This window comes from Drosophila miranda, chromosome XL (genome assembly GCF_003369915.1).
Source record: "Drosophila miranda strain MSH22 chromosome XL, D.miranda_PacBio2.1, whole genome shotgun sequence".
In the NCBI taxonomy this organism is placed as follows: domain Eukaryota; kingdom Metazoa; phylum Arthropoda; class Insecta; order Diptera; family Drosophilidae; genus Drosophila; species Drosophila miranda.
The window spans coordinates 25,238,397-25,248,528 of NC_046673.1; the positions used below are offsets into that span (position 1 = coordinate 25,238,397).

At 41.8% G+C, this 10,132-nt stretch overlaps 1 protein-coding gene across 3 annotated transcripts in view; it reads right to left on the bottom strand.

The window, feature by feature from the left end:
- LOC117189217 (frequenin-1) overlaps positions 1 to 6,557 on the bottom strand; it is a 33,263-nt gene extending 26,706 nt beyond the window's left edge. For 2 of the 3 annotated variants that reach the window (XM_033394277.1, XM_033394281.1), the window contains exon 1: positions 6,192 to 6,557. The gene's annotated coding sequence lies outside the window, so the exon portion shown is untranslated. The remainder of the gene's footprint in view (positions 1 to 6,191) is intronic. The other variant, XM_033394280.1, reaches the window with a different exon arrangement.
- Positions 6,558 to 10,132: the final 3,575 nt, after the last annotated feature.

Here is a 10,132-nt window from a genome sequence, read left to right on the forward strand (position 1 = left end):
TCACTATAAAACGTATATCTCAAAATTTCGCCCCACCCCCTTCCGCCCCCACAAAGAACGAAAATCTGTTGCATCCACAATATTGAGGAACGAGAAAACTAAAAACGCAGAATCATAGATAATGATCATATATATCAGATTGCTGAGTCTGGATCAGATCAGATCATTTTTATAGCCAAAAGGAACAAATCAATTTGCAATGGCTACGCAGCGCCCGACGTCACGCTCAGACTGATTTTCTGTCTCTCTCGCACGCACTCCTTGTCGTGTCGTTTAATATTAGCGGCGTCTGCCGGAGGAGAGCCATACTGACTTAGTATCGGGTATAACTGTAGAGTTGCGGTGTCCGCAGCAACTCACAACGTTCCCCCTCGTTTGTAAATTATTTTCCAGCTGTAATAATATATGATTGTTTAGTTGGTAGATATAAACAGATATATTTTTGAAGTAAATCTTAAACTACAGGTCACTTACTCAAAAGGTGACCTCAGTGATTCTCAGCGAGAATTTTCATACATTATCAGTGCTCTACGAATAATATGCATAATAAATGGAATAGCACGACATCCAATAAAACGCTTTGGTCACCTGTCAACTATTACACAAGTTTGGCTACCCATACGTACGTATGCCTTTGTGCTTCTACGGTCGATGCCATTGTCACTAAGACCATTGACATGGTCTTGGTCTCGGCCTGGGTTTTAGTCTTGGTCTCCGTCATATTGTGTTTGGGAAATCGTCTGCGATACATAATATCTCTGTAGGCCATGATTGGAGTTTGGCCAGGGCAGGGGTCGGGACACATAAAAATGCTACCAATACCAATTTCTAACTCCCTGATCCCTACCCTCTATCCTACCACTCCACCACACCCTAACATTATTCCATTCCATATGTGGGTCTCGGGATAATGCGCGTTATCCTGATTGCCTGTCGCGATATTGGGCCATGGGCTAAGGGAAATGAACAGGCTGCAAACAAGCCACTTCAACTTAACGCCCCCTAAAGGTATCAAAGTTAAGAGGAGAAACGTGCAGAGTCGTTGGATTGTCCTCGTTGGATTTTTGACTGTTAACCAATCCATTTTGCATCTTTTCATCCAAAGCTTTTTACAAAAGAAGAGTACTCCCTGCTTCGGTGCTTTTGGAGAAGATTATTCCGTTGTCTGTTTAATTTTCTTTTTTATACCCGATACTCAAAATGAGTATTGGGGTATATTAGATTTGTGGTAAAAGTGGATGTGTGTAACGTCCAGAAGAAATCGTTTCCGACCCCATAAAGTATATATATTCTTGATCAGCATCAATAGCCGAGTCGATTGAGCCCTGTCTGTCTGTCCGTCTGTCCGTCCGTCCGTCCGTCCGTCCGTCCCCTTCAGCGCCTAGTGCTCAAAGACTATAAAAGCTAGAGCAACGATGTTTTGGATCCAGACTTCTGTGATATGTCACTGCTACAAAAATATTTCAAAACTTCGCCCCGCCCACTTCCGCCCCCACAAAGGACGAAAATCTGTGGCATCCACATTTTTAAAGATACGATAAAACCAAAAACGCAGAATCGTAGAGGATGACTATATGTTCTAGAGTGTAAAATCTCAACCAGATCGTATAATTATTATAGCCAGAATCAAGAAAACAATTTCATTCTTTCTCGCTCTGTCTCTCTCTAACAAACAGGTTTCACGGTCGGCTTTGCCAGTTGCAAAATATGAGTTCAAGGATCTCAGAACCTATAAGAGCCAGAGCAACCAAATTTGGTATCCACACTCCTGTGATATCGGACCTTGACCGTTTCGTGTCCAAATTTCGCCACACCCCCTTCCGCCCCCGCAAAGGACGAAAATCTGGGGCATCCACAAATCTCAGAGACTATTAGAGCTAGAGTAACCAAATTTGGTATCCGCACTTCTGTTAGATCTCACTATAAAACGTTTATCTCAGAATTTCGCCCCACCCTTTTCCGCCCCCACAAAAAACGAAAATCTGTTGCATCCACAATATTGCACATTCGAGAAAACCAAAAACGCAGAATCATAGATAATGACCATATCTATCAGATTGCTGAATCTGGATCAGATCAGATCATTATTATAGCCAAAAGGAACAAATCAATTTGCACTGGCTACGCAGCCCCCGACGTCACGCTCAGACTGATTTTCTGTCTCTCTCGCACGCACTCCTTGTCGTGTCGTTTAATATTAGCGGCGTCTGCCGGAGGAGAGCCATACTGACTTAGTATCGGGTATAACTGTAGAGTTGCGGTCTCCGCAGCAACTCACAACGTTCCCCCTCGTTTCTTGTCTTGCTTCTTGCTTGCTCTGAGCCTATCAAAATTTTGCTCGTTTTTTCTCCGGGCTCGAGCTCGGCTCCTTCTGTCTTCTGATTCCTTCTGCTTGCTAGCTTATTTCCTTTGTGATTTATGCCCATCATCATTTGCTAAAGGACACACAGGACCGTGACTGGGACCGGGTCGAAGATAAACGAAGCAGTCGCAACAGAATCTGATTGTTTTCCTCTTTTTCGCTGCGGCTAATTGGTTCCAAACACCCAACTATCAGATGATTATGGCCGAAAAGCTGAAGAATGGTTGAAACAGAAAAGGTGGTGATATTTGGGGGGCTGGAGCAACTAGCTAAACAACAATTTTAATTGCGACCAGGCAAAGTCATCGTATCATAGCGCTACGTCTGGTCTGGGGCCCGGGCCAAAAGGCAAATGAGCGAACGCTCCAAGTAATATGAACGAGGTCAATGATTGTTTACACTACCCTCGAATGCTGTTTACCATAAGCCAGGCCAGGACTTGGGTGATGAGGGCGAGCTGAAGGGTGCGGCGTATGAGGTTGGGACAATGGGTCGTTGATGGTACAGTGGCAAACAGCTACTAGACACCTAGAAGGGAGTTCCTCTCAACGAGCACTGAACGTGCTTGAGAACAGTGGATAGGCAGTAGTAGAATATCCTCTTCATATTTGACGATTGGCCAGTAAATTAGGATGCCTCTGCTTCTGGTATCATCCAGCTACCAGCTACATATACGGATGATTTTTCTTCGAAAACGTAGTCTACGTCGACACACTGTGCGGAGGGTCGCGCATGCCGCTTGCCCATTTTGCCTCTAGGCTCCATTGCGAGCGAGTGTGTGTCTGTGTACTTAGGCACACACCCTCACATACTAGGAGAGTGACAGAAAGAGTGAGGTAGTGAGACAGAGAGAGATGCATATATATGTCGGTGTTTTAACAAATTTTACTGTGCTTGCCTCATTTACGCGCCACGTCACGTGACCTGATTCCAATGCGAATGGAAATGGCAAGTAAAATGGAAATGAAAATGAAAGTGGAGAGTGAAAGAAGAATACGAAAAGGATGCGGAAAAAAGGGTGAACAGAGATCCAAAGCACTGATCAAAACACATCCAGTTTTTCTCCTTTCAAGAGTCTTACACGACACAAACATCAGAAACATGCTCATCGAATTATAAATACTCTCTCCAAAATTTAACGTCTCAATCACGCTCCGGGCTAGCCCATAATCGGAGGCCTCGGAGGAGATTGCAGGCCCAGCACGAAACCTGGCTAATACTGCTCTACAGCTAGAACTTCCAGAGGCAACTTCTATTCTATGTCGCGGTCACAGAGAGGAAGATGGAGCGAACAATGACGGAGACGGAGAAGGGGACTACGACGAGGAGGGAACCTATCCCTTGTTTGCTGGCGATCAGAGTTTCCGCGGCTGTCGCCTTTAGAGAACATTTTTATAGAACCAAAATTGCAAATAATAATAATTAAAACGAGGGGGAACGTTGTGAGTTGCTGCGTACACCGCAACTCTACAGTTATACCCGATACTAAGTCAGTATGGCTCTCCTGCGGCAGACGCCGCTAATATTGAACCACACGACAAAGAGTGCGTGCGAGAGAGACAGAAAATCAGTCTGAGCGTGACGTCGGGCGCTGCGTGGCCACTGCAAATTGATTTCTTGCTTTTGGCTACAAAAATGATCCGATCTGATCCAGATTCAACAATCTGATAGATATAGTCATTATCTATGATTCTGCGTTTTTGGTTTTCTCGAATGTGCAATATTGTGGATGCAACAGATTTTCGTCCTTTGTGGGGGCGGAAGGGGGTGGGGCGAAATTCTGAGATAAACGTTTTATAGTGGGATCTAACAGAAGTGCGGATACCAAATTTGGTTACTCTAGCTCTAATAGTCTCTGAGATTTGTGGATGCCCCAGATTTTCGTCCTTTGCGGGGGCGGAAGGGGGTGTGGCGAAATTTGGACACGAAACGGTCAAGGTCCGATATCACAGGAGTGTGGATACCAAATTTGGTTGCTCTGGCTCTTATAGGTTCTGAGATCCTTGAACTCATATTTTGCAATTGGCAAAGCCGACCCTGAAACTTGTGTGTTAGAGAGAGACAGAGCGAGAAAGAATGAAATTGTTTTCTTGATTCTGGCTATAATAATTATACGATCTGGTTGAGATTATACACTCTAGAACATATAGTCATCCTCTACGATTCTGCGTTGGTTTGGTTTGGTTTGGTTTTATCGTATCTTTAAAAATGTGGATGCCACAGATTTTCGTCCTTTGTAGGGGCGGAAGTGGGCGGGGCGAAGTTTTGAAATATTTTTGTAGCAGTGACATATCACAGAAGTCTGGATACAAAACATCGTTGCTCTAGCTCGTATAGTCTTTGAGCACTAGGCGCTGAAGGGGACGGACGGACGGACGGACGGACGGACGGACGGACGGACGGACGGACGGACGGACGGACGGACGGACGGACAGACGGACAGACAGACAGGGCTCAATCGACTCGGCTATTGATGCTGATCAAGAATATATATACTTTATGGGGTCGGAAACGATTCCTTCTGGACGTTACACACATCCACTTTTACCACAAATCTAATATACCCCAATACTCATTTTGAGTATCGGGTATAAAAACGGGGGGGAACGTTGTGAATCTATCATTAGAAGCGAACTTGTAAAAAATGTAAGTTTTGAAATACACTTGTAACAGTGGCATATTACAGAAGTCTGGATACAAAATTTCGTTGCTCTATCTTTTATAGTCTATGAGCACTAGGCGCTCATAGGGACGGGCAGACAGACATGGCTCAATCGACTCGGCTATTGATGCTGGTCAAGAATAGATATACTTTATGGGGTCGGAAACGCTTCCTTCTGGACGTTACACACATCCATTTTTACAACAAATCTAATATACCCAAAATTCTCATTTTGAGTATCGGGTATAAAATCCTTACGACGGAAATGTTCCAGAAGATGAATATTCACCTCGCGATAATTTGAGGAAAAGAGGTTTTCTGGTAATCATCGACAATCTTTACACTGAAATTCAATGCCGGGCGCAAGTTTATATGGAAATCCCGGAGAGATTCGCATTTCTAATTAACTTTTCTTTAGGCGGTGAAGACCTTCACAAAGCTAAATATATGTAGCTTAATTAGTTTTGTATTCTAGAGATTTGTATGACGTGTTCATTGAACTGGAAAATTTCAAAACCTACGTGAACTCTAGATACACCGATGTAGAAAAAAAGTCATAGACATATGTATAAGATTCTAGTGAAATAAATTGCACTTTGAATATGTTTAACTTTAATGAGAACAAATTGTTCTGCCGAACGATCGTTTTCGCAATTAAAACGAATAAAAGCTGCTGACGGAGCTACAATGCGCGACTAGACATGTTGGGTATTCTTTGGACTGAATCAGATAAACTATATAATATTAGTTTTGATGAAATAATAGACGCAAATTTAGAAAAGAACGTGTTTAAAACATAAACGAAAAAAGAAAACCAATGTTTTGTATTTCAATTGAAAAAGATGGGAAAGGGCGTGGAAAAATAGAGGGGCCCCGAAATTGACGATTGCCTAGGGCCCTGCTGAGGGTTCATCCGGCCCTGCGCCGGATCATGTTTCGCAGCGGCCCTCTGCTGCTGCTGCTGGAACTCTGGCCACTACAGATCAAGCGCTACTTTTGTTTCACAATTGTTAATCAAATTGGAGTCCACGTCCCCATTGAATCTGAAACCTTCCAAACTGCGGGGACGGACAGCTCCATAATTTTCATGGTTAAGGATAGAACGATAGAATGATAGGATGATGAGTGGATACACATACACATGCACATAAAAATGGGAATACACACCTGACGCGCCTTTGCCTGGTTTGGAGTTGCCGAAATCCAAATTGAAACAGAACTATACTCGTACTGAGCGGTTTCATGGAACTCATTCGCTTTAGGGAACAGTATGCAACTGATTAGCTGTAATAATAAACGATATTTGCATAAACGCACTCAATCGCAGAAAAAAAAAGATTCGACACAAGTACACAATGACCGCTTTTGTATCTGTGAGGTACTGGAGTTATTTAAAATGTGCACAAATATAAATTCAAAGGGTATTGGGGAACATAATGAAAGTTTAAAAGCCAAAATCGAATCGTGTTGTGTTGCGTTTAGTTGCGTTGCGTTTGGGGCAAGCTGAGGAGAACATGCAACTTGTGCGAAAGACAATCGAATGGCAGAGGCAACTGCCCCACCAGGAAGTGGCCTGGGCCTCGGCCGCTGCCAGTTGCCAGCAGCGCAGTCAGCGCAGACAGCTGGCAGCGGGCGATAATAAAAGAATCGAGCAATCGAAGAATTTAAGAACTAGAGAATTGAACAAGTAGCAAGGCAACAGATCGATACGATCCGATGCGACTATGAGATACCTGTTTCGTTTATACAAAAAAATACTGCTCGTCCTTGTCCATCTGGAACTTCACATGGTCAACATATCTTCCCTCTGCAATATACCCTGATACTCTCCCAGCCCCAGGTATCACAGGCAATTGTTGAGAAACTTAGGAATTTACTTAGCATTCTTGCAAGTGCCGTTGAATCTACCCCAATGGTCTTCGCTTGTAACTAATTATTGTCGGAGGGCCCACCGTAAACAGTAGACAATAGTCTTCTCTGTCCCATGCACCTCACACCGCACACCCACGGGGCTCCACTTGTTACGGGCTCTGCCTAAATATAGTAAATGATAAAAATTCAGGCAAGGCATACAGAGAAAAAAAAGAAAGAGCAGATAGCAAAGAAATAAACAATAAACAATAAATCGGCAACAACAACAGCAACAGATTCAGATACGGACAACAGGAAAATCAAACGAACCGTTTATTGGGGTATTAATATGTGCACATATGCGGATCAAACCAAGCCAAAAAGAACTCTGCACACACTACCCTCGGCACCTGCGAAGTGCAAGTAAAAGTCTGTGAAAATGGGAAATTTTGGAGAAAGTTAGATTTTTGTGTAACATTGTCTTTGAACACCTGTTGCAACTAAAAAATCTCAATATGTCCCCTTATGGAAATTTTTTTCGCTCTGCTTTGATAAATAGAAATGTTTCTTTAAGAGATATTGAAATATCAATCATTTCTTTCTAAAACAGGTCTCTACCAATCGATCAATCTAGTAGATTCCCTTCAAATACTTCAAATAATGATAATTTCCTGTCTCTCTCCACTCTCCACCCTGCGGATCCCAATTCGGATGAATTCAGCATACCAATTAAGTAGATCCCCACATCATTTCGTACGAGTAAGAGTATTTTCCATTTGAATTTGCCGTTCTTCAAAGTCGCTATCGAACGCGCAAAGAATAAATTCGTAATTGCGTACATAAGATAGGCATTTAATAGGTACACCATCTGTAGACTTAGAAGGGAAGAGTGGACTGGATATGGTAAGGGGAAATACCACGTCATTGGCGTCGACTGAGGCAGCAGCAGAGATATTAACGCTTTGTGGCGTACTCACGCGAGGCCAATGCCGAAAAGAATTGAGTTCGAATGCCGATGCGAATACGAATCGGGCCAAATATAATTACTGTTTATTTATTCTAGGTAAATCGGTTGCTGTATAAGGAGGGATGGGTGGATGAGTACGGTTTTCGGTGCGGGTGTTCTAATGTAAAAATATGAATTCAAAAATTTCTTGCTTTTGCGCATGCCGTATACCGTTCAGACGGTTTCACCATTTTTAAAAGATGTTGAAAATCCCAAAACTGGCTAGTTTGTTTGGACGCTGAGTGTAGAAGGTCATCAAGGCCATCAAGATCATCAAGGCTATGAGTCTTCTAGGGTACCAAAAGTTTCGATCTCAAAGTAAGCCTTCCGTTCTTGTTATTTTTGCTGTTGTTTGTCTGTCTTTCGGCTTTTATTTGGCCCAGCAGATATGCATATAGACTTACTCTCACAGATACAGCTGCATATACAGAATCAGATTCGGATTCGGAATCTATTTCGGTTTTTATCTGGCTGCCTTTCATTATAAATAGTTGTGTTGCCCAGATAAATATTCAGCGCTGCTTCTGCCTCTGGCTCTGGCATAGCCACTGCCTCTGCGGACTTTCCATTTGCTAGTATATCGAATGGATACCCTGGAACTACAATAGGATAGCAGTGCCCACGCCGAAACCGACTTATCACGTCCGATTCATGTACATTTTCCAGCCCTCGCAATTCGCACCAAAACCGCAAAAAATTAACCAAAAACTCGGCAACGTTAAAAATAAAATATGAAAACTATTAAAAGTCACAACACAGAGGGAGAATAAGCGACTAAGTATAGAAAAAAGCCCGAAAATAATTATAGTGGAATTTAAACACTTAATCAGCTGAAATGTATCAAAGGAAAAAGAAGGGCGTGAGAACCTGTCATGTCTGGAAAACCGAATTGAGTGAAAATTAACTTTTTCAATTGCGATTAGGTGAGATTAGCCACTGCAAACCTTCCCTCTGTACTGTCGATACTCATAATTATTTACAATTACGCCTGCAAACGAATAAAACGCATTCGGGTGGGCATGCATAATGTATAAGGTATAAGAAGTATGGTCAATGGTTTTGGTTCTTGATATGATGATATTTCATTTCTGCCAAAATGTCCACTATGTAAATATATATCTATGTATATCAGATCGGATTATTATTATAGCTAGGAGGAGCAAATAAATTTTTAGTTTCTATGCAAACCCCTTCACGCACTTACTCATTCTCTCTGTCTCACACACACTCTTCGTGAATTGAATGTAAAACGAATTAAGAAATAGTTGTTTTTTAGATAAGTAAAGTTTTTTAGATATTTCCTCATAATCAACATAATGATTATTTAAAAACATAAAAAATAGCACAAATAATTAAATGATCTGTTATAATAAAAAATGTGTACAATTTCATTGAATTTAAAATTAAATATAAAACCATTTCGTATAATTAAGTTAAGCATTGAACATTGTTTAAGCCTTTATCGATCTAAAAAAAAAATACAAATTGAGCACTTTACAAGCCGATTATGCACCGACAACAAAATGCAACTTTCACAACGTATTGAGAAGCTTCTAGCAATCGGACCATGCACACGCGCTGACTTAAACTTCGAAAAAATAAATAAATTATTTTAGAGGTTATTAATTATTCAAGCTGAAATGCCCCACATTGCGACGGGTCGTCTGATAATTTTTACAGAAAACTAAAACAGAGTTTTACGTACATATGTATAGTCGTTATCGGCACGCAATAAATGGGTATTTATTTGCATTCACAATGGCACACATGCACTAAATCACACACCGACACACGCGCAGACACATACAAATATAGTCCGATATAAATAAGTACATAAATGAAGTATTGAGTGGGACATGACACCAATATAGCAAGTTGAGCGAACTTGTTACATTCTGTTAGCATGTCAACATGTGACCATCTTGGCACTTAAAGAATGTTGCTCTGGCCACACATCGCTCAAACATCCTTGTCCCCCCTCCTCACAGCCCTAAAGCAGAAAGATTTGCTGTTGAAGCATTATACATTTATAAACGAAGCGTATACATTTCAACCAAATCAAATCCATGCTATATTCATGTACATGTCTCTGCTGAATGCAGATACTCCACGTGTGCCACCGTGACATTAAATGCCCATTCTATGAACTCATTTAAGGAGTTTCGACTCCTTCAGTCCAGTCGCTTCAGACCAGTTGCTTAGTTCCAAGGATGTCGCAGGGCATTGAAGAACTTACCTGGAGCGTACTCAA